Source organism: Tyto alba, unplaced genomic scaffold (genome assembly GCF_018691265.1).
Source record: "Tyto alba isolate M040663 unplaced genomic scaffold, T.alba_DEE_v4.0 Super-Scaffold_10, whole genome shotgun sequence".
Taxonomy (NCBI): domain Eukaryota; kingdom Metazoa; phylum Chordata; class Aves; order Strigiformes; family Tytonidae; genus Tyto; species Tyto alba.
The window spans coordinates 16,407,058-16,431,300 of NW_024881262.1; positions in this window are offsets into that span (position 1 = coordinate 16,407,058).

The window sequence follows — 24,243 nt, forward strand, 5'->3', positions numbered from 1 at the left end:
ATTGACATCCCATGATACCTTTCCATAGCTGAGCAGAGTTTAGATTGACTCTGGAGTATTAGTACTTGATGAAGGTAATCTGTTTTCTTGGCTGAAGCTCACAAACAAAGCAGTTAAATCCCCATTACAAATGGCTAAACAGGGACCCATTAAACTTCTTATAGGCCTGTCTCATTTCTATAGCCCCTGAAACATTTATAAAGGGCACTGTTAAAAATTTACAGAACCTTGAGATAGCGTTTTAAGCAAAGCTACTCTGTGTACACTACCTGAAATATGCAGTCTTCCTTTAAAAAGTAAAATAAAAGTAGTTAAGAAAAACTTTTTTCTATACACTTTCACCTACAGTAACTGTTTTGTTTTTTCATGATTTATTTTCAAAGTTTCATAGAAAAATAAATGTTGCAGGTAAAAAGAAAAAAAAAAAAAAAAACAAAAACAAAACAATTCATGCTTAAGCTACCATAGGAAGGCGCATAGGAAGTTGATTATTAATAATCAAACTGTCTTTGTTAATGTCTGTTTAAATTATTAGTTCCCCAATCACCCTTTCTATATGAGAAGTCACTCTGGAAATTGTTGGCACCAAATTTGAGATGAATATGGTAATAGTGGATGTATCATGTTAATGAGAATTCTCATATTAAGAAATATAAGACACATTATTTTAATGATTCTACTGGCATCAAACCATGGAAGCCACAAAGTTATTTTTTTAATGAATCAATCCCCACAGGCCTAAAGTAATTGTGTGAAAACTGTTGGGCTTTTTTTATTCCAGTAAAAGACAGCCCCAAACTGAAATTATACTTTTCACTGTTTTAGCTGATGTTTTGCAAAAATACCAGGTATTTTGTAAACCTCAAAAGAAAGAAAACATTTAGCACAACACTAGAGTGGGGAGGTTGAATCAGGCCTCCCAATGAATGTCAATAAAGAGGTGATAATTAGAGAAAGAAAAAGCAAAGCCTTCATTAGGTCACAAATTATTTGAGTTGCATGGGCAAACTGTCAAATTGAGCTCACCAGGGATGACAGTATCTTGTGAGACAGGCTGTACCTTAGTACATGGGGATGGTGACATTTGTTTGTATAATAGGGACATGGTACCAGGAAAGGGGAGGGGATGACCAAGAATAGAAAAGCACTGTTGTCTGGCTTGGTTCATTTTATTCTGAGTCTAGTCATCCTCTCTAAGAGCTTAATCTTCTGATCAAGTATTTTAAAAATAAATAAATGAGTGGTTCTGCCTTTCGAGATATGGGAGTGTGGGGAATAATGAAACCACACTGTGTATGTATATACTATTTCCTATGAATTTTGATAATTTCCAGATGGTCATTTGTAAGTATATTCATCAAATGTGAAGAATAGTTTTATAGACTGCAATATATATTCTAGGTCATCCCTAAAATGTCTAGAAACTTTGAATTTTTAAGTATTGTTTTTCTCCCTAACAAAACACTGATGCTGCAAGGAGCAATAATAAAGAATTTCATATGATAGTGTTTTTTATTTTCATGGATCCTGAAAATATATGCTAAGCCATCTACACCATCTGCTGCACTAGGATCAAAGCCTCAGCTGTACAAGCTTAGGAGTAAGTGCTGAAGAGCTGTTATTTTATATGGGCTGAAGTTAGTGTCTTATGTAGTTTCAAGCAAGCCTTTCAGAAAATTCAGGGATGTAACTGGCACTTGTGAGCATACTCCTTGTTAGTTCTTAGCTGAAGAATAACAGACCTCTTTACCAGATATCTTAAGCAAGGTATAGAAAAGTTACCTCTCAGCTGGGAACAGAGAAGCAGAAAGTGGCTTGTTCCTTTTGCAGTAGATAAGAAGGGAACTACTGGTCAAATATCCAATTAAATGGCCAGCAAAATTTTGTTGGGCAGTCTTCCAGTTTAACAGTTTCTACCTGCCCAGATCCAAAATACAACCCAGCTGTAAAAATGCCACCCCATGCTGGTTTCCTTTCTCTTCCTTTTTGTGCTGTTCTTTGTCAATTATTTGTTATTCAAGAACAAGACACTAAGGAATTATACAAATCCTTATGGTACTTGTACATGATCCAGGACCTGTGTCCTTTGCAAGTGAGGAAGTGGATCATTAGACACAGGACAAGAAGTGTAGGAAATTAGCAGCATCATCAGAAAAGGAAGATCCATTTTGGCTATTGTTGTCCAAGGATGGTCAAATATCCTACGATATCCTAGTAGGATAGTCCTTGTTGCTAAGCATCTTACATTATCTTCATTCTTTTGAACTTTTTTAGATAAATATGGCAGAAGGAAAGGATTGCAGAACTTCATGCCAGAGTTTGGTCTTCACTTCTATTGTCTTAGTTCTCTGTTTTCCTGGAAGATTCCATTCTCATGTTGCACTTGCTTTTGCAACCTTATCAATCTAAAATACTTTTTTACTAGATGAGTGAAGTACTTTGAACTATAAGAGTATTTCCATCCCTTTGCATCCTAGCTATACTGTCGATCTATAATCAGAAAAATGCATAACTTGGGAATATGCCTGAGTTGAGCCTAAAATTACCAGGGATAATCTACTGCTTTCATGCAGCCTTCATAGCCTCTTATTGTATTCTTCTCAAACGTTAGTTCTCAATTCCAGAATTTGAAAGAAAGTCAGAAAACCCCACTCATTTCTGTCCATCTCCTTAAGTGGGCACTCCTAGATATCACCAAATATTTCAGTGGTTACATCTGGCAGCCTACGATTGAAGGCAGTGATGAAAACAGGACTGAAAATACAACCACAATATTTAGAAATACTGCTGAGGGAGAGGAGGAAAAAAGAACCCTCACATACCACATTTCTACTGTTCTGTCTGCTTAGCAGTTATGCCAGTATGACATACCAGAATGCTTCAATCATCAAATTATTGTTGATTGTTATTAATAAAGAATTTTAAACCCATGTCTTGCATCACTTCTTTAAATGCCATCTTATGCACATCTGATGAAGTGCTATTCGTTTGGTACTTGCAGGATCACACTTAAACTTCTGGGAGCTGAGGTTGCCCATTGGAGTGTTATTTTGATACTGCTAGTAGTTTGAAATAAGCCACTTTAGGAGTCCTCTGTGAGTTCTTCTGCAAATCAAATTATCTACTTGTAAACTGGGAGAGCAATAAGATGCAAAAGACAATTTGTCTGAAGAAAGGAAGGTATAGAGAAGAAAAGTTGTAACAACTCCAGTTATGGCATTTTATATATCACTGGAAGAGAGGACTGTAAATCTTGAGCCTATCCACAAACACTGGCCCAAGTGCAGTGGAGATCAGTTGGTACAGGCTGTCCTGCTCTGTTCCTGTTTGCCAAACATCTGTCTATGCAACAGGGCTCCAGAGCAGCCTTGCCATGAGAAATTATTCAAGGGCCACAGATAAGGCCTGCTATAAAGCCCCTCAGTTACTGGGAGTTGGTTTTTTTTTTGTTTGTTTGGTTTGGTTTGGTTTTCCTCTGAACACAGGTATGTCTCTTCCTAGTTTGGTGCCGGCACTAGGTACTGGAGTCAGAGGTGTGAAGCTGAAGATGTTCTGTGGAGTCTCCACTGCTGTTTCTGGATAGACTTTTAGTGGCTGTGTGATCCCAAATTATCTAGGTGGTTAGATTAGGAAACTAATTTTGTACCCCTTGGTGGTTTTGTGACAATAGAAATTATTAATTTGTGATAATTTGGCCAAATTTAGCTACAGAAACCAGACAGCATTTAATTTGAGATTTGACTAGGCATGTGACATCAGGAAGAAGCTGTCACTTTATTCTCCTACTCAGATCAATCTTCATATGGACCGAATAAATCACTTTTGTAGGAAGGAATGCACATCGAGCAATATCCTCCCTGCTAGACATAAGGATGATTATGAAAAACATTTCCAGTTTCTGCTTCATGTGTAAAGAAGTTCTATTTCAGAATTTTTAATCTAATTTTAAAATTTCATGCCAGGGGTAAGTTTTCAAACATCAAATATTTGTAAATATATGATAGAGTCAAGCTAATGCTTTTTGGAAAACCTTTGTATCTCTAAAATAGAATTTAATGAGACTTGATGATGTGCTCTCAGAAGGTCACTGCCCAGGTGGTTTTGTCATCCTGCTCAGGAGAAAGACTCAGCAGCTCAAATTCTTCTCTTTCTATTCAGGTTGGGGATTAGATCAAGAGTTCTTAATGTCTCTCCGGTTGCATGCTCTGAGCTGTCAGAAATGGCTGTAACCACTTTCTCTTTCCAAGGATACTGTAATCCTTGGCCTAATTCAGATTAGGAATAGCTCCGGGCTGTCAGTCTTGGATACGTCCATGAGATGATAGGGGTTCCTCCTTTGCCTAACTGGGAAAATGTTTGGTCTTGAACCTCCTTACAAGGCAGGAAAATCTTATCTGTTCTAATTCTTTGACCTTGTTCTTTTTCCACAGGAGAGAACGTATTCACGAATGACTTTCTACAAAATAGTTCTCCTTCATGTGCTTTTCTGCACAGGGAAAGAAGGGAACAGACTTACATAGTGGACACCTTGCTTAACTTGCTATTAGAAGATGCTTAAAGATAGCACTGTAGGAGCACTGATGTAGTGTTGGTATGTATGTTACCCTACACTTTCTGGTCACACCTGCAGCCTACCAGGGTACATCCCAAGCCTCCCAGGCTGTGGATTTGCATCTCTCTACCTTGGTGCATGCTGTTACTTATCATAGGAGTTTTGTCTGGGTTGTGGAATAACCCTGCTGTGAGTTCAGAGAAGCCGCACTAAGCCTGGGCTGCATCCCCAGTGTGTCAAGCTGGATGTCCCCTCCTGACCTGGCTGCCGGAGGGCACAGGGGGGGCAGGAGCTGGGTGCCTGGAGGTTCAGGAGCTGGTGCTGAGGACCAGCACAGCTGAGCAAGGGCTAATGCACCCACTTGCCTGGTCTTGAGTGTCTTGCTGCTATGCTCTTCAGCATGTTATCCAGAGTATTCCCACTCACCATTACCTCAGATAATGGGCAAGTGGTTCTTTTTGGTGACAATTAACATTATCTGCCATTCTGTTGAGTTCTCTAGATGTTTTAGAAGCTTTCACACGTAGGAGCACTTTCCATTCCAAAATCACAAGTGCAGGTGCTATGAAGAGGTAGTGGTTCTTTCAGGTCATAAGATATCTATTTGTATGAGAAATGTGTATCTTTGGCAGACTGCTAAATATTACTGCTTAAATCTATTACAAGGAAGCACAATTTTCTGTAACTTAATTTCCTAAGCCTAATGAACCCAGTAAATTTTCTCTGATGTCTTCCCAAGTTAATATGTTAAATCTAATTTATTTGGCAAAAAATTGGACAAATTTCCTCTTAATTGAATTAACCTAGAAGAAAAAAATGTATTGTTATGGAAATCTGTGACTAATAATTCACAGATGTGAAAGTCCTGGCTTTGGTTCCATTCATTTACTATCTTACAATTGGTGTTTTTGAGTGCTATAATTTAACTAGAAAGAGTAAATTGAAGCATATATGTATTTGAAAAGTTTGATAAATGATACTGAATTAGTTTCTTATCATTTAACATTGCAGAAGATTCTTCTGTTCTACGTGATTATTTGCATACTTATTGAATATTATATTTGCTAACAGATTTTCTTGATAAGTTACTGATATTTTGTGGACACTTCTAAGAAGTGGATGATGAATTTTGATCAGCAGTAATACATTCCTAGCAATTTTGCTAGAACTCAAAGTGGTACAAAAAGAATTTTCATTGTTTTTGTCTTAATGTTGGGAAAACTGAAGCACTGAGTCTCACAACAAAAGCTAAAGCAAAAACTGTGACTGGGAGCAGGTCCTGAATGTAGTCCAGAAGCAACACAAAACCATGAGTTTGCCTGTGCACACTACTTTGATTTTATGTGAACAAGGTATAGATAAGAGGGATATAGTTACATATCCACCTGGAATGAAATTCATATTCTACATGTCAAAAGCTATAGTCCTGCTTTCCTGCCACTTCCTTAATATATGTGGAGAGGTGTGATGTAAACAATGGAAGCAAACCTCTGACAAATGAATTACAAGGGCTGCTAATGAGTGCAAATCCAAGTATGACCTTCAGAGAATTCATGCAGCTGTTTCCACCCTCTGATGTGGCTTGTGCTGGAAGAATCCTACTGATACCTAGCATCTCAAAATGACTACGTATATCAAATAACAGAGTTGTTTTCTTTCTGTTCATACATCTTTACCAATTTCAGAATTGCTCAGGACAGAATTTGGCTCTAAAACAATAGGCCAAAGGTATCTAATCTTCTTGCATTTTAAAGTGACTATTAATGATATCCAAGATTATTTATAAATGGTCCAGGAATTTTCCTGCTAAAAATTTTTATCCAGACATTTATATCTTATCCAGCACAACAGCAATTACATGGGAAATAGTCAATAAGCTGCAATACTAAGGTCAACAGTTTTAGCATTAAAATCAGTTTACAGTATGTTTGCTTGAAGTGCACATAAATTCAAACAGGCAAGAAGTATAAACAGAATAGATGATTTCTTGGATGCACTCCAATATAATTATAGCTATTCACCCTTGTGACCATTTGTGTGTGTAGCTTAAAGCTATTTGCCTGCCCTAAGGTAGAGGAGCAGTATTTTTATACATCTTTGTATCTGATTGAAATGCAAAACTCAGTAAACCTGGAAAGGTTGCTAAAAAGCTTAAAGAAATGTATGAGTAAAATTAACCAGCAGATTGAATATACATTTTGACATTTGTTAGCAGTACCACCCAGTTCCTGGTACAGGTACCTCTCATTCTCTTCAGTTTTGAAACTGAGATATCCCTTAAGGTTTTGTCACCAAAATAGTGTATTTCTAATAGGCAATTATGAAAAAAAAAAAAAAAAAACAAAACCAAACCACCATCAATCACATTTATTGCAAACATCTCATAAAGCAGTAAAACATTTATGTGGCTATGGAAGGCAAGTATGTTGCCATGTAATATACAAAGATTTGCATATAAAGAACAGCAGGCAGCAAACAAGTATCTTTCCTTTTCTTATTCCATTTATACAAATGCCTTTGATGCAATGTATCTATTTAATTTACATCAAAATGTTATAGCTGCAACACCTGAGTGATATTAACTGTCGCTAGGTTTCAGAAGCACACTGTGTGAAGGTAACGGGTAATGCTGCTTCCTTCAGGTAGGGTCCGTCAGGCGTGTCACACCTTGTCACAACCTATCTGTCACCCAGGAGGCAGGGTTTGTCTCAAGCTGATGTGCACCTGTCACAGAAATTTATTTTTTCTAATTTCCCTCCTCTCGATATAATTTTTACACCAGGATCATTCACGTCAGGATTTTGCTTTCAGACTAATTTCAAGGATATTGGGACTCTATTTTGTTTCCATGTGAATAAGAATAAAATCCAGTTACTTGGAAAGAGACACAGCTCTTCTTGTGTGTGTGTGTGAGGGGGGGGCATGGCAACTGACTGTCGATACCAACATCTGCTAATTTTCTCTGTAATCATCTGTACCTTGTCCTCAGCAAACACTCAGAAATAATTTTCTTAAAACTTTTCTTTAATAGCTCAGAGTGCATCTACTGTGGGGCTGTATGATATAAAAGGACTAATAAAATGTAAGGTTATTTGTGTGTCAGAGTTGGTAACAACTGTCTTTATCTGGGTTTTTCCACAAGACTCAAGGTAAAACGAAGCAGGCAGCATTGCACAGAAGAGAGAAATGAATGACAACACATTGTATAAATCTGTGGGATTTTTTGACATTTGACTTTCAACTATCATTTTAAAAAAATCTGCCTTCTATTTACTTGTCAGAACTGGATTTAATTCTTATATGCTGCAAGGAATTCACCATGTTAAGATATTGATATAACAAATTGCTGAATGTTTTAGAGATTGATTCTTGCTGACCAAAATGGGCTTTCAGATTGGAAGTCTTTTCTTCCAGAAAACACCTGCTGAGATAGAAGTCTGACTGCTACACAAAAGAAATATATGGTTTGTTTAGTCTGCTCCTATCTAGCAATCTGCAGATGCTATCAAAAATTGCATTTTTAAAAATGAAAATTACCTAAGGATTTTGCAAAGGACCTTGGTTAAAATGGACTGAGTGGCCACTGTCAGGCGAGTATTAACAGACTGATTGGTTGTTACTTCTGTCAGTCTTTCTGTAGAATTATGACAGGCCACACAGCGGGGAGCAAATGATCATTAATACTTCATCCCCTGGGATACAGTAAACTGCCATTCACTTGCATACAAATAAAATATATAAAGCTCGTCAGACAAGGTGACAGAAAAAGGTGCTTTTTCAAAATAATTTTATACTATAGTGGGATGTGATCAGTTAAGACATGTTTTTGTATTGTGCAGTATATGATCTTGGCAGCAGTGTCTTTGAATTCATTCTGGTTTAAAAATATCTTTTAGTGCTCTTTCCTGATGTTTATTGTATTTCATTAGAGGAACGTAAGATTTTGAACACTATTCTCAGCTATACAAGTGGAAAGTTAACAATAGCTTTTGCAGGAAAACACTCCCCTCACACCAGTGTTGTTTATGCCAGATAACCTAACACCAAAATAATCCAGGCTATACACATGTGCTGGTGCATACTCGGTGCAAATCAACACAGAGTTTGATGATAAAAGATGCCCACTGGAACAAAGATTCCCAAGCTAGAAAAAGCTGTTCTAAACTTGAATAAGCCATTTCCATGATATTTTTATAAGCAAAAAGTCTAAAAAAACCCCAACAACAACAACAACAAAAAAACCCCACAAAAATTAGGTGTTATATTTTATTATACTTTTGATAAGGTCAGAAAGAGGCTAGAATTTGAGGTATTTGCTTAGCCACCGCTTCCAGTAATGCTTTTCTGTTCTGGGAAGTGCACTGAAAAAGATAATTGCTGATTTATGAGGAGATTTTACATGTTCTGCCTATAGGGTTGTTTGTGGGATTTTTTTGTTTGTTTGTTTGGTTTTTGTTTGTTTGGTTTGTTTTTTGACACATCTACCAATGAATTATTAAGTGGTTACTGCACTGGAAGTTTTCTGTAGGCAAGGCACATAGGGTTGCTTAACCAGTCAGTGTGGAGCCTGGTAATCTCACTACATTGGCAATTAATTCCTTTGACATTTACTAAAAAAACAAGTTTTTTGTCATGCTTTTCATGCTTCCACCGCCTTTCCTCCTCTAATATTTCCCATGGAGATTTATGGGATGTACTGTCTATTGCTTTGTGCAAGCATTTTTTTGAAATATTTCAATTTCATTAAAACTACAATTTCTAAGGAAGCAAAGGATGTTTTATTAAATATTTTGACTGTTTTGTGCAACTACAGCAGTTTCTATCGTGCTAATGGATCTCATCTACAGATCATTGAAGTCATACCTCGTTGCTTATTTCATTTTCAAGGCAGGTGGAGAAATTTGGACTTTTCCTTTGCCAGAACTGGTTCTGAATTAATGCTTTCACAGTTTGGTTCTGCTTGTTTTTTCCTTCTCCTGGCCTTGATGGCAAAAAGAATTACTGATGAATACTGTCTCTTGACTGAGCTAGAGGAAAGAAGTACTGGAAGCTTCATGTGAAAGCTGGGTAGATCTGCCTGTGTTCTCTTCTTGCGTATTTGCCTCTTCTATGTCCCGATTTCACTGTTGGGATTGTAACATCACCTACTTTAAAGACCAAATATATGGCAAATCACCTATGAATGATAATGCCATTTAGTAACTGAGAATCAAGCATATATGCCAGTTTTAAAAGTTTTGGTGAGGAATTTGCCAATATTGTGTAGAAAGAAGTTAAATGTTAGTGAAACCGCAGCGCCAGCATTCATGTACATGACCAGAGAAGGAAAATAAAAAGACTAACAGAAAATAATTCTCTCTACTGCAACTTCTCCAACTTCTGTTCTTCCTTTGTGCACTGAACTACCCTGATTCTAGACAATCACTATACAATGTGAGAATGGAGCTGCAAAATTAAAGAGTGTTCTGGAAAAATAGAAGGAAACTGTGATTCAATGTGATTTTTCCCTTTTATGCACATGCATTAAGCAGTTGTGGGTTATTGTTTTTCTGTCATTAAAGAAACAGAAAAACACCTGCTGATTTCAGGCCTAAACAGAAAAGTAAATAGTATCTTTAATAAACTTCTGTCAAAAGAAAATTTATTTATATTTAAGATTGACTTTTTAATAGCTTTTCAAAATAGAGCTTTTATATTAAAGTCTATCTTTATATTAAGGAGAAGACTCCATAGGACAAACCTGGAGACTGAGAGCAAACTGGATAAGGAAATGACTGACTTGAATTCTGCATGAAATTTTGTTAAGTATTGTGGTTCACATTGCTTGGGGATTGTGAAGTTCAGTGATGAAATCAGGTTGGGGTTTTTTTGAATGATAAATTCACTTTACCTTCCATAAGTACTATCCCTTCTGCTTTGTGCATACAGCAGCATGAAAGCTAGGACTGATTAGATGACATTGGCATTGCAAAATCACAAGAAAAATACTACTGTTAATGAGAATTGTGTGTATAATGCCCTGCTTACTGCAGTGACAATTCAATTCTATGTTTCTGTCAAACATAGCAAAAAATAAACATACCTGATAGCTCAGTAATAAATAACTGATCAAGATGCTTTTTTCTTGTTTTCTCTGTCTTTTTTTTTTTTTTAAAAAAAACTTTAAAATACAGTAGCCTAAATCCTCAGCTAGATTGAATCCACCTCTCTTCTCTGAGTTCAGTGCAACTAAACTGCTTTACAGTGGTTGGGGAATTATCTTGTTGTGACTCAAACTCTGAAGTATGCAAAAGTTTTGACAAATCCAGTTGGAACGTGGATGGAAATGAATATGGGGGTTTCAAACGTTAAAACACAGCATTGGTTAAAAAAAACCCAGCAACTTAAACCGCTGCTTGAAAATCCTAAACTACCACTGCATATGTTCCAGTAATTTGCTCAGCCATGCAGTATGTTGTATTCACTCAATGAAGAAAACTTCTCGTGAGAATGTTTAAAATGTCACTGAGGTTCAGTGTGGATCAGAGTGCAGGTGGCTCTACAAAGGCTTTGCTGAGGGGATGTGTTTATACAGTTGCTGCTGACGGATGGTATTGATTGGCTAGGCAACTCATAAAACAAGCGATCTCACTTTCATCTTTGTGGTTTCTGTTCCTTCAGTAGATAGAGAAGTGGTTTTAATTATTCACATCATCCATTTTAATATTTTTTTTTTACTCTTATCCACCCACTCTCTTATAATCAAGTAATATTCTCATCTCCTGATTATTGTACAAAACTTGAAAAGGGTGGACAATTAGGTAAATTTTTGAGAATACAAAAGTTGATGCTGTCTCACTGGTAAAATTAGCAGAAATCAAGATATGCTGAAATCTCCACTCTACAAGACTGCCTAGGTCACGTTCAGGATGATAGAGCACTTGACAGCAACTGAGATTTAGGTACTGCTGCAGTATTTCTGGTGTTTTGCTTGTATTTATTTGTGACTGGTACTTTTAGAGTATCATGATATCTACATGTAAAAACAAATACTTGCTGCTGTTGTAATCCCTTTCCTTCACTCTTTGCTAGATTATTACAAAAACCCACAGCTCTGGTGTGTAAGCAGTTGTTCGGAAAGACAGCAATAAACACATTTAATCTAGCACTTGGATTTCCAGGCAAAAAGTGTACCAGACATAATGAGTGAGAAAATAAGATTTTAAATCCAAGATGCTTATTCTACTGATAATAAGCAATCCGAATTGTGCTTCTTGTAGTATGACAGTGCTGGTGTAAGGGATGCTCTGCATGGCACTTGCTTCCTGCAGTATCCCTTGGATCCCTTGAAATACCTCCTATATAGGTACAGATAAGTGCTCTCTTCAAAACTATGGTGTTACTGGCTGCACTCCTTTCCCTCAGAGAGGTTATTTTTCTCCCCTTACAAGAAGAAGTTTTCAACTTTCATATAATTTGGGAGTTGTGATAAGATCTTGAGGTCATTTGATGCTCTGGGTTTTGCAGTTTGTTCATCTTTAGGACAAGAGGATATGTTCCATATCATAATGGCAATTTTGATGCTATTAATTTTAACTGTCCATTCTTTCATGCATGAATGGATTCTGAGGAGAAAGAGATATAACATGGGCATGTGCAAATCAGAAGACAACACCCTTTACTTACCCTGTTTGCATTTTTAGGGAAAAAAGAATGTGAATATGTTCTTTAATGTTTGTGGAATGTTGACAAAAGTAGAAAAAATATCCTTAGTTTTGGGAACAAAATACTTCACTGGCTGATTTACAGTAGTCAGCCCTGGTTAACATGTGAGTTAGTATATGCATGTCATCATCATGATCTGCACATTCTACTCATCTTCATGGGCAAACTTATCAAGGAGTAGTGCATGGGCACAATGGCTACAACTGCTTGCTAATTCTGTGACACAACAGACTTAAGTCAGGCTTTCTGATGAAAGAGCCCTTGAAATTATCTGAATTTTTCATACTTTGTACATGTACGCTTCCCTACAATCGCTCTGATAAAAAAATTTCTCCGTCTAGATGTGAGTTACAACACAGTTGTATTTTCTAAACACCTACATTCATTAAGCATTTACAGAAATTACAAAAACTGCAAAACCTTTGCTACTTTCTGACTTCATAGAAAAAGACAAATGTGTGAAATAAAGAAACATGAGATATAACAGAGCAGGGGAATTTCTAGGTGGCTTGGTTGACAACTCCAAGGAAAAGCAGTAGATAAAGAACTTTGCTTCTGTCTCTGAAATGCCCTTACAGAATTCTAGAGAGATAGATCTCTAGCAATGGTGGTCTCAGATATGTTACATAAAAATGCATAAAAGTGTATTATGGTTCGGAAATAATATGTCACAAATATGGCACAGCAAGTAAAATGAGAAGGGAGTATAGATGGGAGAGTTCCTTAGTCAACTACTGGAAAGGATTGTTCAAAGCTGTAGGGAAGAGTGACTTTTCTGTAGGTTTTTTTTTTTTTAGTTTTTGAGATTCTCCCTTTTCCTTCAAGCTAATTTTAACTCTAAACCAGCTGTGATTATTTTCTTTTTAAATCAAGTTGAGCTTTAAGGGGAAGGGGGACATGGAAACAAGAACCAAAAGGTGCAAGGTGGGATCCCTCCTGCATGTGGTCTGCTGGACAGCACATTCCAGAGAAGGCACTGGAGGATGGCAGGAAAAGCTGCCTCACTCTCCCTGTGACAAATATGTAAGTAAAAGGACAAAAAAAAAAAAAAAAAAAAAGCTTTTCAAAACTTTGTTTTATGCTTCCTTCATATTTAACAGTCCAATCTTGAATACATCACCAGTTTAAAGTACATCTATATTCTTTTTATGCTTGTTTTGTTTCCTCTATCACTTCAGCCTGTCTCTCAGAAGTAATAATTTGCATGTGGAAGAAAAAAGTTGAGCTGATTGCAGAGGATGCATATTCCCTATCCCCAGTAAAATAAACTAGGAACCCATGTAAATGAGGCATACAGTTTATAATGAATTGGGCTGATCGCGATGATGTGTTCAAGTGTATCTCCCAAAGTTCATTAACTTAATGTAATATACATTGGCAAGAATGATACCTATGATTACTCCAATTAAAATTATAGTTTTTGCTTTTCTGTGATGCAAGTTAGTGCTGTGAGAACATGAAACACACCTCATAAATGCCACCCAGCTGCAAAAGTGACAAAGTGAGTCTGCCAGCTTTTCCTAATGGCAACAAGAATAATAGGCATGGCTGCAATTGGCTTTTGTTATTGCTGGAAGCTCTGGCAGCTCACCAAGCATGGTAAGACCAAGGCAATAAGTCTGTGATAGCATTTCTCAACAAGTGATTAAAATACACTATGGAAAACATGAAAACATATACTCTTAAATTGAAATAAAAATAAAGCAAATACCACTATAAGTGTATGGTATGTGGGTACCACTAAGAGAAGGCTGTAAGCAAGTGAGAATAGTGCACCATCCTGCTCAAAAGAAGTATAGGATTAAAGCTTTGCTCTGTTTTGAGCTCACTGCTTATTAATAAAGAGTAGATGGTAACTGAAGAGATGAAGAGACTGTATTGTGAGACACCACGGAGCACTGCATGTGTGATGTTCCTTCTGAAGCCATAATAACCATTTGATTTCTGACCCTGAGGTGAATTTTGTATACTCATATGCATGAAGGAGGTGAAAGAATATGCACCAAGATATGCCCTTCTTTCCAAATTGTGTTTTTAGAAGTGACATAATTGAGATATAAATAAAATAACAAAGAAGGCTTTTATAGATACATATTATTATTCCAAGCTACCAACAGTTGTCTTCACACTTGCTGGTATTTTAGAGTTCTGAATTTTAAATGGCACAGCTCTCCTTTACCATCTCCAGTAAAATGCACTCAATAGAGAATCCATCTTAAGGTAAATTTTCAGAAATCTGGTCTGTAATAAACAGTCCTAGGAACTTGAGTTTCTGCTCATCTCCTATTTGTCTTGTGACATCTCTGACAACAAAGAATACAGCCCTAAAATTGACACTTAGCAATAGGCGAGTCCATATCCTTTCCCAAAAATTAAAATGGGGACCTAGAGCATGGTAGTGCTAAAAGTGTCTGCCATTATGTGGGATGCCAAGAGGCCACCCCCTGCTGTTTTCCATTCAGATGAATGGGAAACCTATGGATAAATTACCACCTGCAGTGTGTGATAGCGGACATTGTAAGCAGCTGTCACTGTAGCTCTGTAATTATGCAAGTGTTCTTCTAATATTATACAATTAGATGGCCCCATCTCCCTTTCTGCCTCATGATAATGTTGTTGTAGGTGTCAAGAGCACTGAACTCTCTCCTGGTTCAGTCACTTACATCTCTGTGCAATACAACCAGCACTTTCCTGATGCTGCTGGATCTGGCACTCTTCCTGTACCAGGGGTTGTCTTCTGCTGCTTTTTCAGTACTGTGTTAGTTTTTTGTATTGGGAGATTATAAAATTCATGGGGACTACTGTCAGTAAGCAGTCACACCTTACCTTTATTAGAGGTACTGGACAGTGTTGGCTGTTAGAAAGATGCAGCTGGCTTTATTTTCTTCAGCAGAAGCTTCTTGTGAGCATTTGGTGGCTGAAGTGTGAAATGAGAGATAAACCAAAAAGTATCAGTATATCCTTTCTTCATTTGAGGGATCTTTGTACTAGAAGGAATTAGAGAGAAACTGGATGTTATGAAACAAAGCCAACTTTTTCAATGTTAAAAATAGAGTACAGTTCTTGGCTGAGGGAACCATCTTAGTAGCAAATGGTTAGTTTATTCCTTGAAGTTGTTCAGAAAAGCATATTTTAGTACAAAACATTTCTACCTTTCTCGTTATATTCTCCTTTTCCTCTCCTCAGGATGCCAGTCTATAATTAGCAGTGATTTTATGAACACTAAGAGCTTAAATTTTCCTAGAGATTCTTAATAAACATGGCTGATATTTAATTTTTTCTCATGCAGAACCCAAGCCTCAGTTGCCATTTCACAATCTAGTATTTTTTATTTTGTCCCTTTCTCCTGTAATTTGTTTCTGTAAGTCTTTATTTGAACAAGAAACTGTGGAGTTCTCTTGATGCCATAAAAGGTATCAAATATCATCCTCAAGAGGTGGCGTTCATTCTGAAGTGGTCTAAATATCTATTGTTAAAGCAATCTACAAAATCTGCCTTTTTTTTTTTTTTTCCTGTATTTTCTAACCTAAGGAAAGTTAGGTTAAGATGAGGATCTGTTATTCAATTAACCTTTCCCTGTTAGACTAGAGTTTAAAAGAAGTTTAGATTCAACACCAAGGTTGCTAATTAGTACCTGCGTTTTTACATAAATTTGGGCTAAGTCACAGTGAATTTTACATTTGAAAGGCACCCTTCTTACTGCCTTAAAGATAATTCCTGTAAACAAAAATTGTGAGCCGATTTTGAAATTGCTTTAATTCTGCTGTTTACAAGATCCTCAAACCTCCTTTCTGCAGAAAGCATGCAAAGATTATTAAATTGCGCTTCGGAAGCAGCTGTAACGATTAGCACATTAACCCTCCCTCCGTAGTCACCCGGCACCCGGCTGTGTGAGCTGTACTAGAAAACTGGAGTGCAGATTCAGAAAGGTTTATGGAAACCACCATTTTACAGACCTGTGCTTATGTTGGCAGTTACGCAGCCATGTGAGAGGTGGCCAGGGGTAGTGGTGTTTTAAATCTCTGCATTCATAGGAACAAATGTGTGACTCTGCCCAAAGGCTCTGCAGTGGTGGCATCCAGGGCAGAACCCCTCCATCAGTCCCCAGGGCTTTTGCTGGCTGTGTGGTGGGTATTTACACACACCACCACTGGGGACCAGGAGACTGGATGAGACTTGGTGACAAAACCAAAGTAATTTGGCTGGATATTGCAGATTACAGGTTCTCCTGCATGTGCCTGATGTGCCGTGCAAAGGCACAGGTGGAGCAGAGCTGGACCAGAGCCATCCTGCCCTTTCCCATCACCACCACACTTGCATTTCTTTTCAAGCCAACAGTGAGGGAATACTTTCACGCTGTGCAGAGCCCAGACTCTAAAGTTATATTCCATTTCTCATCTCTTCCCAAAGCTTAGTCCCTTGCTTTCTTTGTAAATTCACTCAACAGATTTTTGGCACTTTACAGATTAATCTGCACGTTTCAGAGTATGTAAATGGATCTAAATTAAGTTGCAGATAATAAGAAAGGGTGCATATTCAACAATTTGGATGTCCTCAAAAGGACTTATGAAACAGCTGAATATGTAGAACATAGTTTTCTTCATTTGTTTCTCAAGTTGGTGTAAATGCAAGGCTTTTGAGAGCTTGATGAATATAACAATAGCAGAGCATCATTCTAAATTGATAAATTAGAACAAACCATGGTAACATAATGCCCCCTATGGTTTGTAAGGTAGTATGTACAATAGGATTAAGAAGAATGCTTCCATACATACTTCCTCTTAGCAGAATTAGAATTACATGCTATGCCTCTCAACTACAGAGGGAAAATATCTGGCTGGATTTTCTTAATGAAGTCAGATGCTGCAAATTTAGGTGCTTTAAATCTACTCCTTTTCGGAGATTCAAAGAAATTGGGATCAAAAGTGTGTTTTGAGTAACGTAACTGCATAAACAGTAGCAGCTGAGTTAACACGTTCATGTATCAGACAGTTTAATGTAGGTAGCCATCACCTAAGGAAAGGCAAGCAGCCTGCCCCAGAGGGGAGAGGGTGCTCTGTAATTGAAAAAATGGCCACTTGATGGCAACATTTTACCACACATAAGTAAACCCCGCAGAATTTGACAGTGGAAACTATAAACCTGGAAACATGCACGTTTTCTCAGGACCAAGTTAAAAAACCTTTAGACATTCATATAACATTGTTTTCCAATAACCTCTGAAATAAGACTTTTTTGCACTGTATCCTGCGTATGTCACAATTGTGCATCTGTTTAGGAATTCCCTTGTCACAAGATTTAAGCTAGCAATTTAGCTCTCTCAAGCAGAAGTGGGCATAACGTATTAGTAGGTTTGCAGAGTGATAAGTTGCTTCAGCAGTAAATCATACAGAAGATAATGCGTAATTAACGATAGGACATTTTGCTGGTAAATTAGGGCTTTTTATATTCAGAGTTTTTTTACCCTGCTTCCCCACATCTAGTTTAAAGGCAAGTCTTCCCCCCTGTGCTCTCAGTTCTTTACGGTGCTGTGGTGCTGGTGGGGGCAGAAGTACTACGGTACCTGGGAGAGGGAGCAAACCTGCCTGCCTGTGGGCTCTGTGAGCTGGAAGGCATGGCAAGCCAGGCTGCCCGGCTCCGAACCCGCCTGAGAACTGCCGTGGCAGCACCCAGGGCTGTTCAGTGCACCGTGGCGAAGCGGTCCAAGACCATTTTAGGTCTTGGATGAATTAATTATGCCCACCTTTGAGCTATGGATGGGGAACCACCCCAGAGATAATTCTCTTTCCATTCCCATGGAGCCCACAGATTCACTTTGAAACCTTTCTGATGAAAAAAGAAGACATTGATCCTTGTATGGTGGGGAACTGGCAGCACACAGGGCAGACCCACAGGTGCCTATGAGTGCACACATAAAGTAAGAAAAAACGTGTATTGGCTGTTGCAGGTCACCAAGGAACCTAAGAGCAAGTATGTGCAAATTGGCTATTCAATGAAGTTGGCTGTGTGTGATATGATAGAGATTAAAAATCTCCCAGGCCCAAGGTTTAAGATTATGTCTTGGATCATTTTGTGTTTCAAGCCTTAATAATCTTGATTGCGCATTTTTTCTATTTCAGTAATTACTGAAAAAGTAATGGTTTTCATATATTTATGTCTTTGCAACCTGAGGACTGGGTGGGAGGGGAAAATACAGGGATAAAGCAGGAGTGACTCACTGGGAATATCTATTGCTTGTTCTCAGCATGTAATGAAAATGATTTTGGTCTTCTGCTTTTAAGCTGGAATCCTGCTAGTAAACTGTAGGCAGATTGATTTAGCAGTAAGTACACTTAGAGCTCTGAAAAAAACTGACATTTCATTTCACTGACAGTTTATGATAGTAATCCTCTTGCTACCTCTCAGATACAGCCAGCACATGTCTGGAGTGGGAAGCACCTCTTCTTCCTCGCTCTTTCTGCAACAGTCATTTATCTGTTGGACTGGGACTGAAAGCATAATTCACTGCTAAATTTACCACATCTATGGTTAAACAAATGGTTATTTGTTATTCCAGCTACTGGTCCATGGACATATATACAGTTAATATTTAAATCCATGAAAAGACATATTCACAAGGTTTGTGAAAAATGAAGCAGTTTTCCTTCCCATAATGTCAGGGATCTCAAATGAGTTGTGCTGTCAATGGGAGCGCAAGAGGTTATATAGTTTTCCATAATCTATAAAGCTTCTTCAGAATCATGTCATTAGCTTTCCTGTGGTAGTGCACAGCAGAGCTAATAATGCAATTATGGTTCATGTAGTTAAACTATGCTATTGATATTTTTTTTTTCCCAGGAGGCCTTCATTTCTAGCAATTCTAATCATCTTCATTGTACAGCTGTATAGATTCCATGTTTCAGTATGAGGGAAATAAAATTGCAAATAAATACCATCTTTCCTAATGTCTCTGTAAATGCCAGATTTAGTAACCATTAACCAAATGTTGAAGTCTATAAAATGTATAATTCTTTGTATAAAAAAAAAAAAAAAGTGGCTACATTCACATACCAGCCACTAGAATGAACTACTATGCTGAAGTAAATGAGAGCAGAATTTCATCCAATATTTGATTATTCTCAGTTCTTGCAGCTGTAATTCATTACATTTTCTGGTTTTGGTATACTAACTCTTCCTCTGTCTGTCTACTGTATTTAAAGTATAAGTATTAGAGTAAATAAGTATAATTACTACATGAACATAGTGTGTTTAGTGGGGGAGAATCTTCTTTTAACTTCCTATTCTTTTGAACAAATCTGGAACCTGTAGTTCTGTACTTTTACCTGATACACAATAAGTATGAGATCTGGCAAGCAAGGATAATTAAGATGCTATTTAGTCTACTATTAAGCATTAATTTATGACTCCCATTGGGAATTTTTTTTTTTTTTTTTGCAAATGAAGGGTTCCATCTGTGCCAATCGCCACTACAGCGAAAATCTCAATCCTGAGACGTTAGAACCCTCATTCAAAAACATAAAGTAAGAAATAAGGATATTCACTCCCTCTATGGTCTCAGTCTTTCATGATTAAGGTTGTCCTGAGAAGATAAATTATTAGAACAATGAATCGGAAAGGACTGCCCTGTTTTCTTGAGAAAAAAATTGTTTCTATTAACTATTGTGTTTCTTCTGAGTAAGCTATCAAGCACATTACAAAGCCTTTAAAGAAGACAAATGATAAGGTGATAGTGTGTTAATCATTTTACTGAGAAACATCCTCTTTCTTTAACATGCCTGGGACAGAAAGAGTTGAAATTAAACACAAAGAATGATTGTTATTTGGTGTCTGAGGAAAAAAACACAGATATGAGAGGGACGTGCTAATTAGGCTTCCCCAATGGACCACATGGAGAAGGAAAGGAGTTGAAAATAAAAATAAAACAAACATAGCTAAGGTCTTTAGATATTCTTGAAAAAAGTTGTTTGTGATAATAAACTCTGCATACTCTTAACATCTTTACAGAGAATATCTGTCATTTTCCTGCATACATCAGAGGCAATGTAGCACCAGGTTGTCACTTAGGGTTCTCATGGGATATACAACAGTCCAGGTCAAACCCAAGGGAGCTGAGATGGGAAGACAGCAGGACCAGCTTTAACTATGAGAGCATCTTGTTATGGGCATAGAGCAGTTCCTGCTGTTCCTCTGTCCACAACTGCTGGAACAGAGGAGGACTCTGCAGTGACAGAGCTGGCAGAAGTATTAGTGAAGTTCACATGCACTTTCCATTATAACCCCTATTTTTAAATTGCTCAATTCTTTCTACATGTTCTACTAATACTATTTTTTTTGTGTGTTCCATAATAAATGTTTTGACTTTTGTTCTTCAGTAAAGCACTGAAAATATTCAACCTGGTAGTTTGAAATATATAAGCAAAATGCTGTCAAGATATACTAATTAGAAAAGTTGTGCATGTGTAACTTCCTAGTTTCCCCTTCTGTTTTCATTTGTTTTACAGATGGTGCTAGGTCAAAGTAGTAAGCTGTCTTTACAGGACAAGTAGTTATGAAATTAAGAGCATCAATACACTTTCATCTATGCAGAAGCTTTCTCCTTTGTTTTTTGTTTTTTGTTTTTTTTTTTTGCTAACTTAAGCCTTTGGTGATTTGCTCATATTTTCTTCTCTCCTTTTACTTAATATAACAGGTAATCTGCAGAGTGCTTTGCAGGAATGTAAAGTACAAATTGGCTGGGTTTGGGAATCAAAAACAAATGGAAACACTTACTGTGATTTTTCACCACTAAGTGAATTGTGATGCAAGGAGAGAAGAACATAAAACAACCTCAGGAAAAAAGAATCACTTTTCCAGATCTGCTTTGAGCGGGGTAGTGAATAAACATGTCTATAAAAATATGTGATTTGACCAGTAGTATATCAGCCACTCAGAGACCATTGAATGGTCCAGGTAAACCAAGGCACAAACCACCTTCTGTGCACCTTGGTGTCCCAGATACATTCCTAGAATTCTGTTTGACACAGTTGGGATGCTAATGGGTAACTACTGTTTTGTGGGTCAGTTGGAAAATCAGCAGTGGATAATGATTTTTTAAAAAATCTATGTGTTGTCCCTATCAGTTACCAGTTTTAATCATAGGAAATAATATTAAAAATAAAATTACCTGGTATCCTGAAAAAATTACTTTGCTTAGTGGGCCACTGCCATCCATTCAATAGGTAGAATGTCTGAAAGGCAGTAAGTGCAAAACAAAAACATTTTCAAATAAATGACAAATAGTTGTGCTGTACTATTGGGTAGAATTTCTAAACATTGCTACTAAATGTAGAAAACAAATTGGATTGAGATCCTTAATTCCTTTTATTATTTTTTTTAGAGGATGAAAAGCTTTATTAGAATTAAGCTCATCTGAAACTTATTATTCTTTCAGTATGCTAATTAATAGAGCAGGATCATGCATTTGTTAATTAAAATAAGATACCTCAGGGAAACTGAAATTAATTTTGATGTCCTAATAGAGTTACCATTATGTCATTAAACCTTATGGATGTCTTACCCATTTCTCTTCTTTTTCTTCCCCCAAAAAGTGAAAAATGTTTTATTTAGTTTGAATTTAGAATTAGAATATTGAATGAGGACTTTCTGAAAATGTGGAGAAGATCAGCTGATAACCTTGGAATAGCTGTAGCCCTCATGGGATCATCAGGACTGTTCAGCTCATGTGCTCTAAATGAGCACAAAACTGTTCATCTCTGGGTCACTGGATCTGTGTTACTAGGGATTAACTTGTAAACAGTCACACCAGCAGCCTATTAGAGTAATTTAGTCATCTTGGCTTTTATTTTCCAGAGGTGGAACTAACAAAACTCAACCATCAGGCAGATGTCATAATGACTGCCAAAAACTTATTGCACTTTAATTAAATGTCTTTCATGGATAGAAGGTGTCATTTGACAGCAAATACTGCAGTCAGCTGGGTACGTCCATGTTGGTGATTTAGTTCTCACAGAGTTTTTTAAGGGAATCTCCTGGTCATCCCCACTTGCTGTACTTGAGTGTAGTTTTGGGGCAGTCCTGGAGTGTGCGGACTGCTTCCTCTTGTGTGGGACCAAATTGGAAGGTGTGCTCCAGGAGCACACCAAGAGCCACCAGCGGCACTCAGTGAAAGAGCCACACAAGAGCCAATGCAAAACCCAGAGCCATCGAGCTTTAGTGAGTCCTTAGTGCCTGTCTCTTCTTTCTACAGGTCTGCTGCTGTTGCACCATGCGGTTGACTAATGTAGACATAGGCAGGGCTGTCCAGATCTTACCAAGTGCCTTGACAAGAGATCAGACAGTTGATGTGACAGTTGATGCAAATGTTGATTTCAATTTGAGTTATTTTTACAGAAGGAAAAGCAGCTAAAATATACTCAATGTTTTCTGATACTCTGACTTTTCAGTACACTTTTTTCCAATTTAGACGTTTCATAATATAGAGAAAAGGAAAAGTATGAGAAGTACTAGTTTTTCTTCTACAACTAAGCACAGTTGTTCTAGTTTTACTTAATGAATTTTCAAGGCCAGCAATGAAGTTCAGCATCATCACAAAGAGCATTAATTGCATTTGTAACCAAACCTGTCATTCAGTGTACTAGAAGACGTAAGTAATCTTATTAATATGCCAGTGTATACTGTTTGAGTACTGTATCTCACTTAATCACTGGGATAAATGGGTAAAATTTAATTAGAAACAAGCACTAGATCTAATTGTTAGAGGCTGCTGAGCAGTTGCAGTTTGGTTAGATTGGTGAAAGCTTATGACTTTGCAGGAAGAATGCCTACTGTTTGCTTTCAGCCTGAAAAGTATTCAGAGGGATTTAGTTACACGTAAGGAAGGGCAAGGTGCAGTTCTTTTACTGTTGAGTCTGTGTTTAATAAGCAAAAAGAAGTTGAAGTGGTTTGTTGAATTCAGTTGAATTTGGTAATGTTTCTAAGCCAAAATAAAAATAAAATCAGGTAAAATTCACTTCAGTTTCTCAAAAAATAGATTAATCACAGTGCTATTTACTGAAGTAAGCAGAAAAGAGACATAAAATGTCTTTGTTTCCAATATAAAGTTAAAGCAGTGAACTTTATATGTACCTCCAGAGTGGTCTTGCCACAGAGCTATAAAGTTACTCTTTCTGACACTCAAACCTAATGAATATTAAAGGATATTTACCTGGAGCAGAGTAGTTTCAGGATAGATTTAAAAAAATTCCCTCTGAGTGCTCATTAATTAGGGCAAATTTACCCAGAGTTGGGAGACCAGTTTCAAAACTTCTTCATGACCAAAAAGAAGGATAGGTACATGGTTTGGAGCAAGATACATTCAGGTCTTGCACACTGCTCCTTTCTGGACTTACTTTTGCTAAAATCACATTGGTTTGCTTACTAAATCAACCTATTCATGGTCACACTTCCTCTGCTTTTATCCTAGGACCTGTTTAATATGATTCAAATTGAAATATTTCGGTCTGGGGTTGAATTCAGTACTTTGGACTAATCATTTCATGCAGCTGTTTCAGAATTGCTAGGAAGCCAGAATGTGCATGAGGTAGTGCTCACCAGCAGTGCCCACAGCCCCTTGGTGTGCTGGATTTTCATGATAACAAGATTTTACAGGTGATGTTAAAAAAAAAAAAAAAAAACAAAACAAAAACAAACAAACAAAAAAAAAAACCAAACCTCCCAGACTCCCAGACAAACCTGTCAAAATAAAAAACCAAACACCACTTCCCTCAGAAAACAATCAGCCATACAAACCCCCCCAAAAGCCTTCCTTATCTACTGTGTCAAAATTGGTTATTGAAGCTGGTTTCTCAATTTCAAGTTGATTGCTGTATTTTGCTGACATTTATATTTAGGCACCATGTCAATACTTGCTGGACATAGCATTAAATTTTCTCATACATATTCAGTACCCATGTACCTTTTATAAATACAAGGGCTTTAAAGTTTTCTTT